Below are 22117 nucleotides of genomic sequence, written 5' to 3'. Positions count from 1 at the left end.
AAATTCTGGTGGTAACCTTGGGATTTGAGCCTGTAATACTTTTACCACATTATTCTGAGACTCTGCAAATGTACGAGGTTCATGGAAATGACCAAATCTTTAATTACTGCTTTTGTTGGATGATGACTTCCTCCCATATGCTGTCTATTCAGTGCCATTTTTTTTCTCCAAACTCAGCTCTAAGCTCTGCATCTTCTTTTTACCATTGTGATCATCATTCCACACTTCTGTTCTCTGCCCAGATGTGGAATCAAGAACTTGCATAGTAGGAAGGGACACATCCCTGTTGGGGTCCGAGCAGGAAACAGCTAACCCCAGTGGGCACAGAACATGTGCCATTCTACTAGCTGTGAAACATATTTAAGAAGCCTCACTTGCTGCAGTGTCTCAGAGCTGTTAAATAACTGAATACCCCAAATCATATGGGCTGCATTCTGATCCTCAAACAATAATGTTATTTCATATCTACAGAATAATATCTAAGGTACTTTCTCACAGGCTCCCTCAATTGATGGCTGACACAACACTGGGAAGCAGGTAAATAAGACTTAATTATCCTCATTTTATGGCTGAGGAAGCTTAGAATCTTAAATCTATAAGTCAGGGCAAAAATCACAGTCCATAAAGCCAGCTAGATCTATGTTCTAATTTCAGCACGCTCACTTATGTAGGTTCTCCATCTTTCCATTCATCATGGCTTCCTCCGCTCTCATAACTCTCAGTTGTGAAGATGAAGTGAGATACTGTATAAAGAAGAAGTACTGGTAGGATCCTGGCATTTTACTACTAGATGCTCAATAAATAGCATTTCTCTCCCCTCTCCTTTCCCTCAGAGATGTGGGTCTGACCACCCAGCCAATAAATGGCAGAGCTCAGAAGAGAACCCAGCTTCTGACTCTTGACCAAGTGGAAAAGTATTAGCTCAGGGACCACAATTCCCTTCTATACTCATACTTTCTGGCTCGTCCATACCATGTAAAAATTGCTGCCACAAGAGAGAGGGACAGATCCAGGTTCTGTCCAGCCTGACACTTACACAATTTGGAAGCTCCTTCTTTAAGAAAAGAACACAAAATTGAGAACATAAGATTAAGCGTAAAAGGGCTATTTAGTTAGAACGAACGAAGCCACAGCAAATTATAAAATTTTCAAAGCTGACTAAAAATGCAAACATTACAGGGGCGCCTGGGTGGCTCAGTCAGTGAAGCGTCCAACTCTTGATTTTGGCTCAGGTCATGATCTCAAAGTTGTGAGATCGAGCCCTACGTCAGGCTCCGTGCTCAGCGCAGAGTCTGCTGGAAATCCCCTCTCTCCATCTCCCTCTGCCCCTCCCCCAACCCACGCTCTAAATAAAAATAAATAAATAAATCTAAAGAAAATTAAAACATTACAAAATCCTGAAAAATAATACATTTATTATCAACTTCCAGAAATACCTCTATACTATCTTCTCCTACATTTTTCTGGCTGCATTCTCTTTGATCACTTCTTCACGCCACAATTTTGAAACATTACCCAAATACAGGGACTGGCAGAATAATCAGTCTTTCTTTGAGCATAGTTGATTGCTTTACTCTATGGAAGGCAATTTTATCTGCCATTTGGTCTGGAACTGCCAAACTTCACTGAGGTAAGACATATGAGATACGCGAAGGTGCCATCTGATGTGCTAGAATGAGCAAAATACGTAACTTCACCAGTTTGTCCTACTGCTTTAGATTTATGTCCTATAAACAGAGGAATTTCCATAAGTTCTATTTCGTGTAATTCTCATCCCCCCCAAAAAAAAAGATGGAGTGTTATTGACTAGAAAGAACTGCTTTAATTAGGTGTCAGTGTGACTTGAGTCCTCCATTTACAATTTTCTACATGTGACTGACAGCTGGAAAAATTTTCCATAGCATAGTATCTGGCTCCATGTATTTCAAGCTTCCTTTCACCCCTTTTCCTCCATATTTCTGGAGCTGGTTCATATCACGCTACCGTGCTTTTAAGTTAAGATGTCAGATGCGGGCGCCTGGGTGGCTCAGTTGGTTAAGCGACTGCCTTCGGCTCAGGTCATGATCCTGGAGTCCCGGGATCGGGTCCTGCATCGGGCTCCCTGCTCGGCGGGGAGTCTGCTTCTCCCTCTGACCCTCTCCCCTCTCATGCTCTCTCTCTATCTCATTCTCTCTCTCAAATAAATAAATAAAATCTTTAAAAAAAAATAAGATGTCAGATGCATCACAGAGTGGGCATACTTTGGTTAGCTTACATGTACGCCAGGATGATGAGCAATCACGCAGGTCTATTCTGAGGTGACAGCAAACTATGCAAAGTAGCTCATAAATCTGCTACTCGGAATCCCCCAAAAATGCATGCTCTGACACCACACACCAGGAGAGAAATCTGGAGGGGAACAGGTAGTCTTAACTGATTGCTGTTAAAACACCTTATGTTCTTCAAATTTTACAAAACATATGACCATTAGAACTCATTGCTAGGGGCACCTGGGGGAGCGGCGCAGTGGGTTAAGCGTCCAACTCTTGGTTTTGGCTCAGGTCATGATCCTATGGTCGTGAGATTGAGCCCTGCATCAGGCTCCATGCTCAGCTCAGCTTGAGATTCTCTCTCTCCCTCTGCCCCTCCCACCCATGCTCTCTCGCTCGCTCCTTCTCTCTCTGAAATAAATAAATAAATCTTTAAAAAAGAGGAAGAAGAAGAAGAACACATTGCTAGGGCCCCAGATAGAGTTAGTGTAGGTGAGAGGACACGTTAGCTTTACTGAAAGGAAATCCACCCCTGGAGGGACCCATTCCAAAGCAAGGTCAGGAAGCCAACTTAATCAGATGCCTCAGTTTTTTATTATAAGGGGAAAACATTTCTAGGACCTCAAGCAATTTAAAAGGATAAGTTAACTCCTCACAAAGACTAGCTTTAGCCCACTTTCAATTAATTTATTTTCTTTGACTGCTCTTGCTGCTTTGAAAACCTGAGGAGTATCTAAGCAAAGAAAAGCAAAGGATTGATGGCTGGGAGGAAAGAATGTCTAGGTATCAGTTGCTCACTTTATGACATTCCACACTTGAGACTATTTTGTAACATTTTAGCTATAACGGCAACCTTTCAGATTCACTTTAACCCTGAAAACTCCAAGCCGAAAAGCTTCTGCGACAACTCACCACAGGTTGTTTCTAGGCCGGCTTGTTTTCATTTCACCATGGATCTTTGAACAGTCACTGAGCTAATTCGATTTTCAGGCCCATTAATCTAGAACTTCAAATCAAAGGAGAGATGATACATCTCCCGGATAAGTTTGCAGAGTGGCAGCCACTGGGGCAACGGCATCTTCAAACTCCCCGGGCTGCCTCCAGATCGGTGTGGGCACCGCTTCCCTAAGCCCCTGACCTACATATGGACGGCAGCTGGCATGCCCGAGGGAAGGGGAGAGAGGCAACAGGTGCCTCTGCGTGGCATTTCTTCACTGTTTGTCATCAATACTAACAAGCCTGGCTTTCGAGCACAGTGAAGTGGACAGCGCTTGGTTTTGGAATCCCCATGTCTTCCACTCCGAGTCTCTCTTTGGTTTGACCACTCAGTTTCCCTTAGTGTCCAGAATTCTCTTCCTTTACTGCCTTTCTCCCTTCTAGTAACCTGGTTTTCAGGAAGATATCTGATCTAAAACAAAAACAAAATGCCCACACTCAGATATCTCAGGTGCAAATGAGCCCATCTTAGTGGCCCACTGACAGTGTGAATGAACCCTGATGCACATTAAAATTACCCAGGGACTTTAACAAACACCAATACTTGGGCCTTAACCAGACTGATCAAAGCAGACACTGTGGGGTCCGGCCCAAGCATGGCAATGTTTCTAGTATCTCCCCAGGTGAGTCTCTATTGTTATTTTATTTTCACAGAGAAAGGAAACATAAGGGCAAATCTGGAACTCCATTTGTGGCATTTCAGGCATCAGAAAGCAAGGAAAGTATTTTAGGGAGCAGATTGCAGAGGACTTTTCCAGCAGCCTTAAAATCCCTTCAGTAGTCAATTTACTTCTCCCGTTCCTAGACAGAGCCTGCTGTAAAAGTGCTGCACCTATGGCCACCAAATTAGAATTAAACCGGCCCACTGAAGTGCCAATATCTGGTAACAATCCAGTCCCACAACATCTGTAAAAAGTTGCTTTCATATTTCAATTATGGATTTTACCAAGCAGTATATGGACCCCACAATCTCCACCTACTTCCCTAGTGTCACCTTGGGCAGGCTGGGCCTCTGTGTATTCAGGACAACCTGTCACTGTTTGAACCTTTCTGCCTCTATGGCCTTCACTTTACTTGACTTTTCTCCACCAGTTTCTATCTGGCTTCATACAATCCGGCTCCCACTGCTGCCTGCTCCTAGTTTATACCTAATTCCACCTTTCACCAGCTGCCCCCACCACTGCCTCACCCTAAATGTAGAATACGATGACGTCCTTTTAAAGATTTTATTTATTTGTCAGAGAGAGAGAGAGAGAGCGCACAAGCACAGGGAGGGGCAGACAGAGGGAGAAGCAGGCTCCCCCCTGAGCAGAGAGCCCAACATGGGGCTTGATCCCGGGACGGGATCATGACCTGAGCCGAAGGCAAACGCTTAACCGACTGAACCATCCAGGCGTCCCAAGATGACGTCCTTTTAAAAGCAAGTTGAAAAGTAAACCATGGGTCACTGGGAAGCAGAGGAAAAGAAAATAGGTGTTGGCCACAGGAACTGTATTTCACAGACTCTGCATGTTTACTAATAAACAGTAATGTCAGCAGTGAGCAGTAAATGTTCCCATTTCTAGGAGTGTACTCCTCCCTTTCCCCCTTTCCCTCAATTCTTGTAGCACTCTGTCTAGAAAGAGAATGCTCAGAGCACATGTGAAAAACTCACAAAACCACCAGTCTCGATGGGAAAGATCTGGGTATGAGCTTCCTGCTAGTTAGTGGGCAAGACCTGAGTCCCCTATTACTGTTTTTATGTAGAAATTCTGAAGTTAACATGATCTGTAGAATTGCACTGTAATGTATTTTTATGATGTTGTTTTTGCAGGCTACCTCCTTTGAGAAAAATTAGCATTTGTTAGACCAACTGCCTTTATATATTAAGATATCATTATAACCACACATTAAGAAGACTTATTTAAGTTCTGAAATATTCTGTACCCCAAGCCAAAAGCATTAACTCATGCTTGCTTTTCATTTGCTACCCATAACGTATATAAAATAAAGTTACTTTGACTACATTGCAAAGTAGGTCTAGATTGGTAAAACAAGCTGAATTCAGAAGTTCCCAATCAATGGCAAATGACATTGAGAGAGGTTCTAATGAATGGCCAATATGTTCTAGATAATAGGAAGACATAAATAAATATACCTCGAATCAGACCCAAATTACTGGCTCTAATTTTCAAATTTAATTATAAATATAAATGATTTTATGACAATCTAATTAGAAATTTACGGTTGCCCTAGGTTCAAAAACTTTCACCATAAAAATCTTAGCTTTGTTTGCAGCAATAGCTTGCTAAAACACAATAATAGTAATTAAGTAAGAAAGAGTATGCTTTTGAGGGAAAGCGTGGTGTGAATTTTCTTTTTTGATGGCATCTGAATTAGCCATGGAAGATTAATGAAATGAATAAAATGAAATGTATTAATGAAGTGAATGTGGCAAAAACTAGAGTAGAAATATTATTAGAAACAATTTGTAATCGCACGAAAATAACTGTTAATTGCTTGTTATATCTCCCAGGTATTCAATTTTAGCAGAAATTGCAATGTCTCTTTATCTCTACTAGTGGATTTCAGTCGTAAGAAAGTAATCAAGACATTTGGACAGTAGCATCTTCATTGCTTTCTGTCACTTCATTTACACAACTGGATCTTCTACCTAAGTAGAAGATACCCCCAAATCAAATAATGTCTATAAGGAATACTCTTCCTTCTACTTAGTTCTACCTCTCAGAGTGACATACAGAAAACTTCATTCAGTAGCTAATAAATATCAGAGGCTTCCATAGAGATTCCTGTTGTATGTTGGCTCTACTCAGACTTCTGAATTTGGGAGACACTATAAACAGAGTAAAAGATAAAGAAGATAAGGGGAGAATATGTCTATTGCCTCTAATGTGACCATCTTTATAGCTGCCTAGATGCCTGAAACACCAAAAAGATGCCTATTTATTCCTTCATTCATTCATTCAACAAATATACATTAAATGTTTACTATGTGCCAGGCACTATTTTTGGCACTGAAGATACAGGATGAAGAAAATGAGCAAAAATCCCTTCCGAGAGCTTACATCCTTATGGAACTAGACTAAAAAATAAATAACAACATACTAAAATAATTAAATATTAAATGTTAAATGAGAAATGAGTGCTATGGAGAAAGACAAAACAAGCAAAGAGAATATTATGTTGGCAAATAGAGTTTCCAATTTTAAACAGAATGGCTAGGGTAGACCTTCTTGAGAAGGTGACATCTGAATAAGGATCTGAAGGAGGTGACGGACAGGAGCCATGCAGAGAACTGGAGGAAAGGGGAACAGCAAGCTCAAGGCCCTTGAAGTAGAAGTATGCCTGGTGTGTTCAAGGAACAGCAAAGAGACCAGTGATACGAGATGGAAGTGACCAGTGGATAACATAGAGGTAGATTAGGTCAGAAAGGAGAGATTTAGTAGGGCCTGTGAAGGCATTGTAATGCTTTTCCACTTTGACTCTGCATAAGATGGGAAGCCATGAGAAATTTTTAACAGAGAAGTGGCATAATTAGATCAATGTCTCAGAAGGAATCACTTTAGTTGTTCAGCTGAGACTAGACTGCATGGGGCAAGAATGGAAGAAGGGGACCACCTAGAAGGGGGCTTAGCCTGGGTTTCCCCAAAAGCAGTGCTCGAAATGGGTGATGGCTGCCCACAGATAGCTGACTTTGTAAAGTGACCCCAAAGGATAGGACTGGGCAGCTGAGAAAAATAAAACAGGGAACTAGAGCCAGGGGAGAGCTTTATGAAGATAGCTGCTGTGAGCAAGTGGGGTTCCATGCAGGGAAGCCTCTGAAGACTTTCTACCCAAAAGATGGAAGAGGGAGTTTTTTCCCACCAGCTCTCATTCCCCACTGGCCAAGTGCTGTCCCATGGAGATGTAATTCTCTTTGGCTTCCAGTTCTGAAAATGGAAAGCAAAAGAATGTGCAAGTTCCCATGGATATCCCACTTAGGGGAGGCAAAGAGACTCTAGAGGAAAGCAAGAGATGAGAAAGCTAGAGATAATTTGAGGGGAGCTACCACCAGGTCACACTCACAAGCAGCCAGGTGTGGAAGCAATGGCTAGAGTAAAATAGGTAGGCTGGAGGATGGGAGGTAGGGCACAAGATTTTTCCCACGCAGGGAACTTCTGCAATAATCCACAATGGTGGTTTGGACAAGAGCGGTGGCAGTGGGGGGTGAGAAACTGTCAGGTTAGAGTACGTTTTTCAATGTGTGACCAAAAATATTTGCTGACCAACTTAGTGAGAAGTGTGAGGAAAAGAGAGTGTTGTGGGGTTTCTGTTAACTGAGTAGGAGGTAACTGTAAAACATTGAGGTTTGGGAGAAAGATCAGGATCTTTGGTTTTGGATATGTGACATTTGATCTTCCTATCAGACAAAGTAGAAATCTTGACATATGATTCTGGACTTGAAGCACACGGGAGAGATCCAAGCTGGAGCCATAAATTTTGATGGTCCCAGCACATGCACAGTATTTGCAGCCCTAAAATTGCTTAAGCTCACCAGGGAAGTGAATACAGAAAGAGAGAGAGAAGAGGTTCAAAAACTGAGATGTGGAGCACTCTAACATTAAGACAAGAAGTAGAGGGAAAGAAGCCAGCCAAAGAGATTGAGAAGGGAGCAATCATGGTACAGGAGGAAACCCAGGAGACGCTGTGCTAGAAGCCAAGTTGAGAAAGTATTTCAAGAAAGAATGAGTGATTAAGCCTATCAAATGCTGCTGACAGGCCAATGGACCCCTGAATTTAGCAGTGAAATGTCACTGATGATCATGACATGAGGTACCTGGGTCAAAAGCCTGGTTGGTTTGAATTCAAAAGACAGAGAGGAAGATTTAGGGTTTGTGTGTCTGGAAAATCCTTTCAACATGTTTTGCTGCAAGGGGAGCAGGAAGTCAGAGGATAAGGTGGGGCAAAGAAAGTTCTTCTTTAGATGGAAAAAAATAATGACATCTGTATGTGAATGGGAATAATCTAGTTGAGGGAGAAGTGGTGGGACTTGAGTAGGTGGGAGTGGATTGAGTCTAACACACTGGCAGAAGTGTGGGTCTCACTTAGCTTGCAAAGCTCAATTACACCAGTGGGATGAAAGGTAAAATCTGTGGGTAAAAGGCTGGTCCTAGGAGCTCACTGAAGGTCTTTCCTGGTTCCATCAATTTGAACAGTGAAATAAAAAGCCAAGCATGGGGTCAGGAAAGGAGACGCTGGAGATTTCAGAAAAGAAGAGAAGGTACATGTATTTGACATCAAGGAAAGTGCGGAAGTGAAGAGTAATTGCCAGGTGTTTTAGTCTACTTGGATTGCTATAACAGAATATAGTGGCTTATAAACAATGGAAATTTATTTCTCCCAATCCCGGAGGCTAGAAAATCCAAGGTGAGATACCAGCAGATTCACTGCCTGGTGGTGAGGGTCTGCTTCCTGGTTTGAAGACAGCTGTCTTTTCGCTGTGTCTTCAGATGGGCAAAGTGGTGAGAGCGCTCTGTGGGGTCTCTTTTATAATGGCACTAATCTCATTCATGAGGGCTTCACCCTTATGACCTAATCACCTCCTAAAGGTCCCCCCTCCTAAATACCATTACACTGAGAGTCACATTTAAACATACGAATTTTGGGAGAGACATAAACATAGATTCTATGGTACCAGGTAGCTCTAAAGGACCACTAGAGGGTCAGGGTCATGAGTTTAAAATGACACCAATCAACCTGGATGTGTACTTTTCTTCAGCAAGACCCAGGTCTCCAGGTAAGGACACAGCAGAGCTGGATTTAACCAGGGCTAGGGTTTAGCCAGTGACTACAAAGACCATAAAGAGTGGTGCAAGAGAGTGACTTTAATAATTACCATGGAATTAGGCTGATATGGAAGCATACAAGGACATGAAATATGAAAGAGTGAAAAGTGTTAGACCAATCATTGCAAGATCAACCACAACTCTGCTGCCCTATAGTGATTACAGTGACTATTGCCAAATCTAGGACCATAGTTTAGAATCTTAGGCCCCATGAGCATTTTTTTTAATTTTTAATTTTGAAATAATTATTGACTCACAGAAAGTTGCAAAAGTAGTCACCTGTGTACCCTTCCACCAATGCATCGTTTATAACTGTCATATAATACCCATGAGCATTCTTAGGGTATTGGGTGCCTTGTAATTAGATTAAATTCAATGAAAGAGAGGATGGCATAAAAAGAAGCGGCACTCACTCAGTGGTATTCATACACTTGCTCTCTCCTTCATCTGCATCCAGTGCATACCCTATGAGCCAGATGAACAGACGGGTCCAGACACACTTGGGTTCAAATCCAAGCTCCACTTTTCATTGACTTTGGCATCCTAAGCAGGTTATATTGGGGTATAATGCTGAAAATTAAACCTCAGTATCAATGTGCTCCTTTTAAAATTTATGTATCTGGTAAAATCAGGAGGGCCTCAAACAGCCTAAGCACAGGTTCCCCTCCTCCCCATCTAGTCCTGTACTAAGGTTGCCTAGCCTAAAGACCCTCCTTACCAAAAAGACCAGTACAGTTCTTGGTTATCCCTGAGGATGGCTTTCAGTTCCCTGTAAGCCCTCAGAATTATTCAAATCAGCTGAGTTATATCTTCCCATGGGAACCAGGGGTCATTGCTGATTCTGTAAAGCCTAAGTCCCACAGCGCCACCCCCCCATTGTTTACTCTGCTCCTGAGCACAAGTCTGTGTGGTCCTGCAGAGTGTGCAGTGTGCCCTTCCCCTTCATGAACTGCTATTGACCTCAGCTGTCTCTTGCTTTGTGTCCCGCCATCCCAATAGCTCTAGAGCAAGAATCCCTCCCTCTCCAACAAGGTGAACCGGAGGTTATAATCCACCTTTCTAATAAAAATTTCTAAGAAATAATGAAACAATCATAGTTGTAAGGGAAGAACACAAATTGGAAACATAAGAAGTCCATGGAACTTCCTATGGGAAGAACCAACTACACACACACCCAAATGTATACATAAAATCACCATGTTGATCAAGATATAGGACATATCCAGCATGTAGTTGCAATTTTGTATTTTTTTTAGATTTTATTTATTTATTTGAGAGAGAGAGAGAGAGAACAGGGGGAGAGGGAGAAGCAGACTCCCTGCTGAGCATGGAGCCCCATGTGGGACTCAATCCCAGGACCCTAGGATGACCTGAGCCAAAGTCAGATGCTTAACCAACTGAGTCACCCAGGTGCTCTGCAATTTTGATTTCTGTTTCACCCAAGAGTCTTTTAAGATAGTGCCTTTTAATGGCAAAGTTTCTTGTGTTTATATTTTAGTTATTAATGTCTACTCTTTTGCTTCATGTTAAATACTGTGGCTTGTATCATTTTGGGAGTTCGGAATTTATTGTGTTGTTCTTGTTATATGATAATACATAGCAAAATATTATAAATGGTACCTAGTAGCTTGGAAACAAAGATAATATCCTCTATTTGTTGGAAATAGAAGTCTATATATTCTATGTGTGGTTGCATAGACTAGTATACATGTGTGTTTCTATAGGATTTTATTTGTATTCCCAACGGTTTTAATATGTGTTATATTTTTAATCAATTAAAAATCCCTTTTCTCCTATAAAAATAAAAAAAGATATCTTAGAAATAAAAAAAAACACATGCATCACCTCTCTCATTTTTTAATCTATAAAATGGGAGTTCAAATACAACCCCTCGTCCCAAATCAGATAAACTATCTTACACAGTCTCTGTGTCAACAAATATTCCCTTCCTCTCTCTGAAGATGATGCCTCAGTTTCAGTGCAAGAGCCACCTTCTTCACAGTGATTCTCTCACCCTTCTTTGAACTCTTCCGACAGTTATAGTATTTACTACACTAATGGTAGATACATTATCTTCTCATATGTACCCATTTTCACTGCCACTTCCAAAACTATAAAAGCAAAGAATGTGCCTTTGCTTTTCTATGCCTCAAAACACTTTATGCAGTTTTGTGATCACAGTAGATGCTCAAAAAATAAAAATAAGAGTAAACATTTATTAAGTATTTACTAGAAGTCAGGCCCTGAGCTAAGAGTCTTACAGTAACCTTCACAATGGATGAAACAGTGTTTTACTTATCCAAACATGGTGGCTTAAAGCAACAATTATTATTATACTTTATGATTTTGTGGGTCAGAAATTGAGGCAGAACTTAGCTGGGTGAAATTTCTCCATGATGTCGATGAAAGTCGCTCAGTGGTATCTGGCTGACAGATGGACAAGTCTGAAGGGCTCAAGATGATCACACTTTCACGTCAAGCACCTTGGTGGAGACGGATGGAAGGCTGGGCTCATCTTAGACTGTCAACCGTAGTACTTGGTGCACTGAGGATATTAAGACTTCTCACATGGATGTACAGAGCTCCAAGAGCAAGTATTCCTATGAGCAAGACGGCAGCCCCATGACCTTCATGACCTAGCCCTTGGAAGTCCCATTGTGTCACCTCACTGTATTCTATTGGTCAAGCAGTCACAAGCCCACCCATTTCAAAGGCAAGGGGACATAGACTCAATCAACTGATGGAAGTATGCCATAGAATTTTTGGCCAGGTATTAAAGTCACTAAAGATATTATCCCCACTCTTGGGCACCTGGGTGGCTCAGTCCTTAAGCGTCTGCCTTCGGCTCAGGTCATGATCCCAGGGTCCTGGGATCGAGGCTCGCATTGAGCCCTGCATCGGGCTCCCTGCTCTGCGGGAAGCCTGCTTCTCCTTCTCCCACTCCCCCTGCTTGTGTTCCCTCTCTCGCTGTGTCTCTCTCTCCCTGTCAAATAAATAAATAAAATATTTTTAAAAAAAAAGTATCCCCGCTCTAAAAAAAGTAAATTTGGATTTACAGAGAGATTGAGTAACTTGCCTGATGTCATGCAGCAAGGCAATGGTGTGAACACCTGAGGAGGATGTCCATCAATTATACCCCCAGATAGCGACCCTGTGGTATCTGCATTACTTGTTTAATTAAGATACTTGATGTTGAAATATTTTAATGCCCTTCTAAGAACTCACAGTATATAAAGAGAGACCTGCCTCTTATAGCCCATATATTCCTTAAACAGATACTCCCACAAGTCTGAGCATATAGTTTACAGTAGAGGGAAGATTTATCACTTTGCCAGAGCTAGCATATGGTTATGACACATTTATAGGAATGATTGAAATGATTTGGAAAGATGTGTCTAAGTTGCGTCACATCACCTAAGATTATGAGGCATCCTACAAAGAAGACTGATTTAGAGGCATTATGGCTAATGTGGTTGCAGTTGAAAATTGCTCTGAATTTGCATAGACGTGCCTTGAAAAGAAAAAGCTGCTATAGTATGACTTTTCTGGAAACTGTTTAATTAGTATGTTGAATATTAGTTCATTTAATGCATACCCTCATGGCCAAGGGGTGTGTGTGTGTGTGTGTGTGTGTGTGTGTGTGTGTGTGAATGTGTGTGCGTCTGTGTGCACATTCAAGTGTGTGTGCAAAAGTGTGTGTGTGTTTCTGGCAGGAGGTGAGGGTAGGGGCTGGTAGAGACAGTAATAACACATTATGCTGAACACATTACTTTGTACAAAAATGACCCTATCTGTGGGGAATTCTGGCAACATGAGTGACTTAGATGTAGAGTAGCAACATGGTAGTGGCAAAAATACAGAAGATGGTGGCACTGAGAATTATATTTCTGATGTGAAATCAACTAAAGCATTGAGGGGCATGGTAGTAAGGCAGTGTAATGCAGTTATGAGGCGGTAGAGCTCCTGCAGGCTGAGCCCGGAATCCCAGATCAGACACGTCACATCGACTGAAATTTGAGCCAACTGTCCAATGCCTGTGAGCCCCAGTTTCCTTACGTGCAAAGAGGAGGTGATTACATGAGAGTAAAGCATTGCAGCAAAAATTATAGACACCGCACAGACAGTGCCTAGAAATGGGTCTGGCACTTTTGGGGTATTTAATAAATGCTGTCTGATGATGGTGATTATCGGGACATTGTAACTCTTCGTCTCCTCTGATCAAGTTCCATGAATGGCAGAAACATTGCCATCAAATTCCCATTGTTATGGTAAGGGTATGTTAGCACAGGGCCTAGCCTATATTAAGAACTCTGTAACTATTGTGATATATAATGTATGCACACATGAACGCATAACTGGGGCAGAGATGGAGAAGAGCCAAAAATTATGGGGTTAGGGAAGGCTGTGGCAACATCTCCAAGCGGTAAGAACACTGGCTTTGAAGAGACACATACCTCGGAAGATCTGCTATGTCCATCACTGGCTGTGGGCTGCCGTGAAGACCATAATACTTCCCTCACAAGTTGTTGTGGTGGTTAAAGGAAGTACTATATATAAAGTGCCCTGTGCAATGTATACACAGAGAACATACTACAACATCGATTGCCGCCCTTGGTACTACTGTTAATAATCTAGTAACGGAGCCTTCCCCATTCTTTGGGTTTCTTCCTCACTGTGAGTTCAGTGCATTTCTGCATCCACCCAATGAGAACAAGAATTTGTAAGCCTGTTAGCTTTCACGTACATTCTGGAGATCTACAAATCTGGCTTTTTTCCTTTTCTGCTTTCAATGTTTTGGCTCTAGGTTCATGCTAGTTCTATTGATTGCTTTAATGTCACATCTAATGTTTCTTTAACTTAATGAAGATGCTTAGCGCCACAGCAGAATGGATATAAAGCCTCACACTATAATTATCAAAGCCTGTGATTTTTATCCAAAATAAAATGATTCACATTTTTTTCACCTCCTCCCAGCAGTTGATATGTAGCTTATTTAATTTTATTTTTTGTTCTCTGTAATGGCTTGTCTCTATTAATTATACACTAAGCACATTTCTCCCCAAACTAGTAACCGGCTGTAGCATTTCGGTGTTTTCATCACCAAATGTCCAGCTCGTGACTGACTCTGTAATTCAAAGACATGTTTGCATAGTCCTCTGAGCTCTGTAATGAAATGTGTTTGTTGTATTTCGTATTCTACCAAAACTTGACTCTTTCCATTATCTTTCTTTTTAAATTGCAAAAGCAATACAGGCTCTAGTCTACACATTGATTACTGAACCAAAGGGAGGTGTTCTCTCATAGTGCTGTATTCCCTAAATGCACTCTATAGATTTTAACAGTTCCATTCAAATGGGAAGTCTGATTCAATCAATACCCAGTCTCTTTTCCCTCCTTAATGAAAATACTACAGTACTATCTTAAAGGAACACTGTAGAGAATCTTTAGTCTATGAATTTTCTGAAAATAAGTCCATGAATAGGAAATTTATGAAAGAAAAATATAAGCAGCCAACCAACACAGGAAATAATGTTCACCTTACTATGTAAGGGAGGAAAAATACCTTTTTTCCCATTCCCCGCCCCCCCCAGGTCCTCCAGCTGGGGCTCTCTAATTGGACTGATAGTACACTGAAGAAGAGAAGAAAATCATACAAATGTTACTGAATATATATGTTACCTCACATAGGGCCCCTCATAAAATGAAGACCCAAAGAAATGGTTAATCCTGAGTGCTTTTATACTATGTTTGATGCAAAAAGTCATGGCAAAATGTGATAGAACAAAGGGGTATGAGCTAAAGGTAATAAACCTGAGGAAACTTGAAAAGGCCCGCCCATTTGGATTCCTCTAGGCGTCCCTCCCTCAGGCTTCAGAGATCAGGATGTTCCTTTCTTTCCTCAGGTACAGGGAGGGCACCTCTCACAACAGGGTCTTAGGAGAAAGGGGGAGACCAAAGAGTCCTTCCGGCATTTGCCGTTTTCTCATATCCCTTCAGCTTGGAATATTCAGCATGCCATATAGTGGGGTAGTGTGTTCTGAACCCCAACACTACCAAATAAATAAGAATATAACCTGCAGCTATCCAGTGCTTTCTGCATACAAGTTCTGTTCTAGGAGACTTGCACATATTGATTCATTCAATTCTCATAACCACCCTATACATAGATGCCACCCAGATTCAAACACAGGTCAACTAGAGACCATGCTATAGTCTAAAACACTATGCTCAGAAGAAATGTACGTAAGGCAACATAAAATACTAAATTTCACCTACCAGACTGACCAAAGATTTTTGCTTAGGCGATGACTCAAGGATCCTAAAAATGTAGTGAAAAAAACTTCCTTGTAATGTGATGTGAAAATACAGATTGGTCCATCCTTTCTCTAAGCTAAGTAAGTGCCTCAGTAAGTTTACACCCTTTAATCCATGCATTATGCTTTTAGAAATCTGTCCTTAAGAAAATTCTGGGATGAACTGAAAATTATTTGGTGATTCTGGGGGCTTTTGAGTCCAGCTGCCCAGATTGGGTTCTAGCTCCACCAACGGCCAGGTGTGTAGACTTGGGAAGTGAGCTAGCTTCTCTGTGCCTGTTTCCCCTTCTATAAAATGAACATCATCATATTACCCATCTCTAAGTTCTGCTGGAAGGATTCATGTCCTTCATACATGTAAAGTGGTAAGAAAGGTACCTGCCACATAGTTGGCGCCATATAAATACTAGCTACTATATACCTTGCAGAATGATTTATAACAGGAAAAACTGTGAACTCCTAAATGCCTAAAATTTATAAACAGTTACATACACTGGTTCATTCTTAAATGTTACATTCTATACAATGGAACAGTACATAGCCATTTAAAATACTTCCAAATATTTATTGATAAAATGCTTATGAAATAGTACTATATGCAAAAAAGGAAACATTTTAAACAGGGCAAAATTTCAATTACTCACATAAATATGTCTGTGTGTTTATATGCACAAAAAGTTTTGATAAATATGCATCGAAATTTTTAAATCCTGGAAATTTTTGTGGTGTAAGATACATATGTGCTTTTTTCTTCTATAGGTTCAATAGTATTCCTCTTCTTTGTATAAATATTTTTAATTACTTTTTTTTTTTTGAGAGAGAAAAGAGACAGTGCATGCCGAGGGGCAGGGCAGAGGGAGAGAATCTTAAAGCAGGCTCTGCACTGAGCGCAGAGCCCGATGCAGGGCTCGATCTCACAACCCTGAGATCGTAACCTGAGTTGAAATCAAGAGCCACCCAGGTGCCCCAGTAGTGTTCTTGATATTGAAAAACTAATGCTTATGATCCAAAGCTCATTTCTCTACCTACAAGCTATAAAGTGAATTTACATAAACCTTTGAGCTAAACTCTCTGAGACTGTCCAACACAAACACCCCTGCAGGACTGTGTGCTGGCATTTCCTTTCTTGCTGAGAGGGCAAAGAACGGGGTCATTACCTCTGAGTGAGGCAGGACAATCAGACACTTTAGATGGAGCCAATTTTTAGATTCCTCTGTTAATCACTTCACTTTGAGAATGATTTCCGCATAAAATCTGAGAAAAAGAAAGAACACTCTTTCTTAGGGGCTTCTGGAAGCAATGTTGGTTTGCATTACAGACTGAAGAGAGGAAACAAAAAAAAAGCAGTGTCATGACCAAAACTGCCAAAGCATTAATAAGGAAAAACAGGCAATATGTTAGTAGAACTTGAATTTAACTTAAAAAAAAAAAAGGATGCATTTAAAGATTTAATAAAACAGTACATTTGAAAGCAGATGGCCACGAAGGGCAGTGTTGTTCATTAAATATCTACTTTCTAATTCAGAATTCAGGACATTTCATGGAGTTTTAAAGTCTTCTTAGAACACAATCACTTCAATTTGATAGTGTCTCAGCTCTTACCACAAGAAGGGCTGTCCTTTCCTGTATGAAATACTTAAGTTATAAAACGTTCTCTTCAACCTTTTGCAGAGTATTTCAACTCCAAGCTGGCCACCCGTGTTTTACACTGTTACTAACAGCATTCTGTAAATATCTTTCAAAGTTTTATATGAAGGTGGCAGAATGCAAATTCTGAAGGGCAATACAAACCTGCAAAATATAACTGGGCCATCAAGAAAAAAAAAACTCTTGGCAACATATACAGGTAATCCATTTTGCAATCAACCTGGGTCTTATCAAGGTTCTGTTTGCTTTGCAAATACTGATGAAGTAGAAATCTGAGAGGTGATTGAGGTTATTTACTAAGTAATCATCCGATGTCCGAGTGGTTAAGTAGGTGGCATTAGTTAGAGTTAATAGAAAAGGAACTCCAACAACTCAACACACATGCCTCTTTTATCTACAGATGATGAAAGAAGACAACACTGCTTTCACTTATTTAATGTACCAATCAACCCAACACAAAATAAATAGCAAGGCAATTGATTTCTGTTTGTCTTTAGAACTTTTTTAGGAGCAGACATGAAAAATCTGATTACTCAGTCTTGCCCATACAGGTGGAGAGAATACATGTGTGATTTGCAAAACAAAAAACAAAACAAAACAAAAAAAGCAGCCCTGAACAGGTTTCATGAGCAAAAATGAGAAGGATAAGTGAGTATCTCCTCACCTAGAGCTGCAGTTGAAGCTAGAATGGAAAAGAAAGGAGCAACTGCCCAATTGGCCAGGGGGTTGATGGCAAAAGGATCCTACATGACCCCAAGAAACCCATCTCTGTCCAGCATCTGGTCACCAGATGTGTAGACTAAAAAACCTGATTAAAAAAAAAAAAAACTACTTATCAGTTTCTCTTATAATAACAGTGATATATTAAAGAGAACTAAAATTAACTATAATTCTCAACATTACTGTTGATATTATATCCTTCCTCCAAGGCTCTTCTCAATGCACAAGCCCTTTTACAGACAATATGCTACCTCCATGGTCGAGCTAGCCTCCAGGGTTATGCATATTTTTAGTTCAAATTTAATGCATTCATTTGATACTCAAAGGTGTGGCCTTTGGAATGAGACAAACCTAGATTAAAATCCAGTAGTTTGGAACAAAGTACTTAAACTCTCCACAGTTTACTTTCTGCCATGATAAAATGTGTAAAATATCTTCTTAGGGATCAAGATTCTGAAGATTTGGTGAAACAATGTACTTAAAGCCCTGCATACAGGACAGATACTTATCTGTAAATTAACGACAGTTATTTTTACTTTGTATGTGTTTTAAAATTAGCATTGTAAACAACTCAGGCATTTCTTTGTGCTAATCTTTGGAAACTGGATTCCAGCATTTCCAGTGTGTATCCTGACCAAAGATTGCTGACGCACACTTCCTCAGCATTCCCAGGCCCACTCGTTGACTCAGCCTCGAATCAGTTGCCAGTATTAGGAAATAATCTAAAAACAACCCATCATTTTATTTTATTTTATTTTTAAAGATTTTAAAATTTGACAGAGAGAGACACAGTGAGAGAGAGAACACAAGCAGGGGGAGTGGGAGAGGGAGAAACAGGCTTCCCGTGGAGCAGGGAGCCCGAGGCGGGACTCGATTCCAGGACTCTGGGATCATGACCTGAGCCGGAGGCAGACGATTAATGACCGAGCCACCCAAGCGCCCCACAGCCCATCATTTTAAGTACAGATAGCTAACAAAAGCATCTTTATTTTCAGATGCCCTGTTTAGTATGATCTGTGGAGATACAGCATTCGCATGGTGACTACGGTAGCTGGGGGGTAGAGGGGGTGGGATCCTCACTCTACATACTACTAGCCATATGCCCCTAGACCAGTCACTTCACTTCACTTGCTCTCAGTTGACTCAGCTGCCCAATAATAAGTAAAGCTTAGAACAGTGTCTAGCAGCATTAGGTAATTTGTAAGTAATATCAGCTATCATACAGAGCACTTTGTGGGATTCATATCCTGAGAAGCACTTATTGTTTGAAGATTGTCCTAGTACAGCCATGAGACTGAGAGCTAGGCCTACAAAGATGGTTTTCATACTTCCCCTCTGCCATCCACAGCTTATCCATGAGGGCTCCTCTCCCAGTCCCTAGGCACGGGGCTGCTGCCATGCCAGATAGTCCAAACAGATGCACTAATATTCTGTGAAGGAGAGGGGCATTTCTTCCCATGAATATCTGTTTATTAGCAAAGAAAACTTTTGCGGGAAGCCCTTACCAGGCTGCCCCTCAGATCCCACTGGCCAAGGCTGGATTGCATGCCCAGGCCGAAACTAGTCACTGGCAAGAAGAATGACATCACCAAGAATGACCTGGACTAATAATGGCTCATCCTCCAGAATATGGTACAATGGAACACTTAAAACTGGGGGGTGGGGGGGGCAGGGAAAGATCTTCCAAGAAAAGGAATTAGGGGATGGGGGAAGGAGGCAAGGAGAATGGCTTTTATAGGCGATCCATGAAATCTAACACCAAACCTTTCTCAGTAATTTTTACCATATGTTAAGCACATACTGTATACCAGACACTTGCTTTGTGTGGATTGTAATTCTCTTAACAATCCACGCCAGTATGGCCTCTGTCCCCACTGCTCTCGTGAAGGGCTCTTGCCTTGAGTCACTTCTCTATCCTTATATTTACCACTCAGTAGCAACAAATACAGTTAACCCCTCCCTGGCCATATCAAAATGTTCTTGTGTTTTCTCTCTGCTATCTCCTCCTTTTCCAACTCTGCAGCTGACCCCTTCTGGTCAACATGGCATCTAAATGCCGGAGTGCCCCACGGCTCATACTGGACCATTTCTGTTCTCTGTTCATTCTTTCTCCTTGAGTCATCTCTTCCAGCAAAGCTAATGAGTCCCAAATTCATGCCTCTAGCCCAGGGCTCTGCCCGAAGCTCCAGGTTGCATATTCTACTTCTTGTTTCTATATACGTATTTGATATCTCTACTTGGATCCTAACACACAGCTTGAACTTAACATATCCAAATTGGAACTCTTGGTTTCTTTGCCCAAACCAGTTTCTTCTAGAGTCTTGCCTCATTTGATTGATTCTTCTTGTCAAACCAAAAACCCAGGAACTATCTCAGATTTCTCCCTTGAGCCCCTCACATTCAACCAGTCAGCAAGTTTTATCATTTCTACCTTCGAAATTTGTCCCAAATCCATCTTTTTATCTCCATTTCCATTGCTATTTCTTCACCGGTCCCAGCCACCACATCTTACCTAGAATACAGCTAAAGCTTCCTACTTGTTCTTCCTGCTAGCATTCTTAACATCTGCGCCATAGTCCATTTTCTACGGGCCAGTTAGCTTCTAAAAATACAGATCAAACCATGTAATTACACTTCTTACAAGTTTCCAATGATTTCCACAGCACTCAGAGATAGCCAAATCCTTACAATGGCTCAAACACATTACCTGATGGGGACCTTGCCATGCTGTAAAGCCAGCCTTTTGTTTTTAAAACACTGTCCTACTTCAGTGCCTTTGCGTTTTCTACTCCCCAGCACAGAACACTCTTGCCCTCAACCCCCACAAGGCTAGTGCCATTTTATCATTCAGGTCAGCCTCATCCTCAGGAAAGCCTGCCCTGATCACCCTGCTGACGGAGGGCTACCTCTATCCACCAAGGCATTCTTACTGTTGTATCCTACTTAACACTTAGGACTATCAGAACTGGCTTATTTAATTACTTATTGTCTGCCTTCCGTGACTAGAAGGCAAGCTTCATGAGGACAGGGACTTTGTGTATCTTATTCAACACTGTATCCCCACATTTAGAATAGTGCCTAGCACACAGTAGGTACTCAGTAACACTTGTGAAGTGAATAAATAATACTCTAGAAGGTAAATATTTTCCCCTAATGTACAGATATTGAAATTGAGACTCAAAGGGGTTTAAAAATTTTGTCCCAGGTCACTCAGCTTGTTACAGGTAAATCGCATTTTAACACTATGAGTGTCAAAACGTAGTCAGTGTTCTTTCCACGACACTACTGAAGGATGGTTGGAAGAATGGCAGGCAGGGACAAGGGGCTCCAGCAATAAGAGGAAACCACCTTTCAAGGGATTTTACACCACCCTGGAAGGAGCCCTCTACCCTTTCCCATGTGAGAGATAGATGATAAAAACCTGACTGAGTGACAGGCACAGGGAGGGTTAACCAGATTAAAACAGCCCATGCTCACAAGCCCATAAAAACCCCCAGATCTAAACGCCAAATCGCAACCCTCTCGGGTCCCCTCCCTCTTCAGGAGCTTTGTACTATCGCTCAATAAACTTTGCTTTGCTGCCCCCCAGTTCTTCATCTGGTTTACTTCTTCACTCTTCTAAGCCATGTTATCAAGAACCCCGGACACTGAAGGAAAAGAAATCCCGTAAGAACGCCACTGAGAATTTAGATAACTTGTTTCGATCCAACATGAACAATCTCTTCTAACTACTCTAGCGTTTTCTTAATGTAACCAACGTTGGAATATTGCTGCATTGGTAGCAACAGTTCATTATACAAACAGATAAGAGTTAGGACCTAGAACGTTGAGGTTAGTGAACCTGCTGACACAAGAAATCCAGGACTTGTGACTTCAACCAAATGTTATCACTAAGTAAATAGAGATGAAATGCAATGGTATTATACACTGAGGATCAAAGAAGATATGTCAAACTTTACAAAAACACTGTAAATCACTGTAAAATTTATGTTTTTTTTTTTTAAACCAGAAGCCCCAGCTTAAACCCAAATTATGGGAATGTTTTTCTTTCTTATAAATAACATTTTGAATTTATGAAGCCTATTTTTATCTCCTTATGTCTATAAGGCTTCCTTTTATTTCTTCTAAAACTGGAGGGCGAGTTACAAAAAATCCAGTCCATCAAAATACACATTTACCAAGCACATTTATCTCGGCTGAGGGCTGTGCCTGCTCTGGGACCAAAAGCCTGTGGTGACTTATGGACCGTTAAAGTCTTAGAAATATCAGTTGAACTCAGTGCAAATCTGAGAGTCTAGAAGCTCATTCAGTACTGCCTTCAAGATCAGAAAGAACCTGTGGGAAAACTAAAATTCACTAGCAACCC

At 41.1% G+C, this 22117-nt stretch overlaps 1 protein-coding gene across 10 annotated transcripts in view; it reads right to left on the bottom strand.

Annotated features, from left to right (window-relative positions):
• The window catches only part of LOC112835727 (glutaredoxin domain-containing cysteine-rich protein 1), a 300261-nt gene that overhangs the window by 158003 nt on the left and 120141 nt on the right, over nucleotides 1–22117 (bottom strand). The window contains exon 1 of one of the 10 annotated variants that reach the window (XR_012377903.1): nucleotides 2241–2378. The exons of the other annotated variants lie outside the window; for them this stretch is intronic. The gene's annotated coding sequence lies outside the window, so the exon portion shown is untranslated. Of the gene's footprint in view, nucleotides 1–2240; nucleotides 2379–22117 lie in introns of those variants that run through there. 10 annotated transcript variants of the gene reach the window in all.

This window comes from Callorhinus ursinus, unplaced genomic scaffold (genome assembly GCF_003265705.2).
Source record: "Callorhinus ursinus isolate GAN/ISIS: 27379988/994484 unplaced genomic scaffold, GSC_fseal_2.0 scaffold4, whole genome shotgun sequence".
NCBI classification, from domain to species: domain Eukaryota; kingdom Metazoa; phylum Chordata; class Mammalia; order Carnivora; family Otariidae; genus Callorhinus; species Callorhinus ursinus.
Note: the sequence above shows the minus strand (reverse complement) of the source record. Positions and strands in the feature narration are given on the sequence as shown.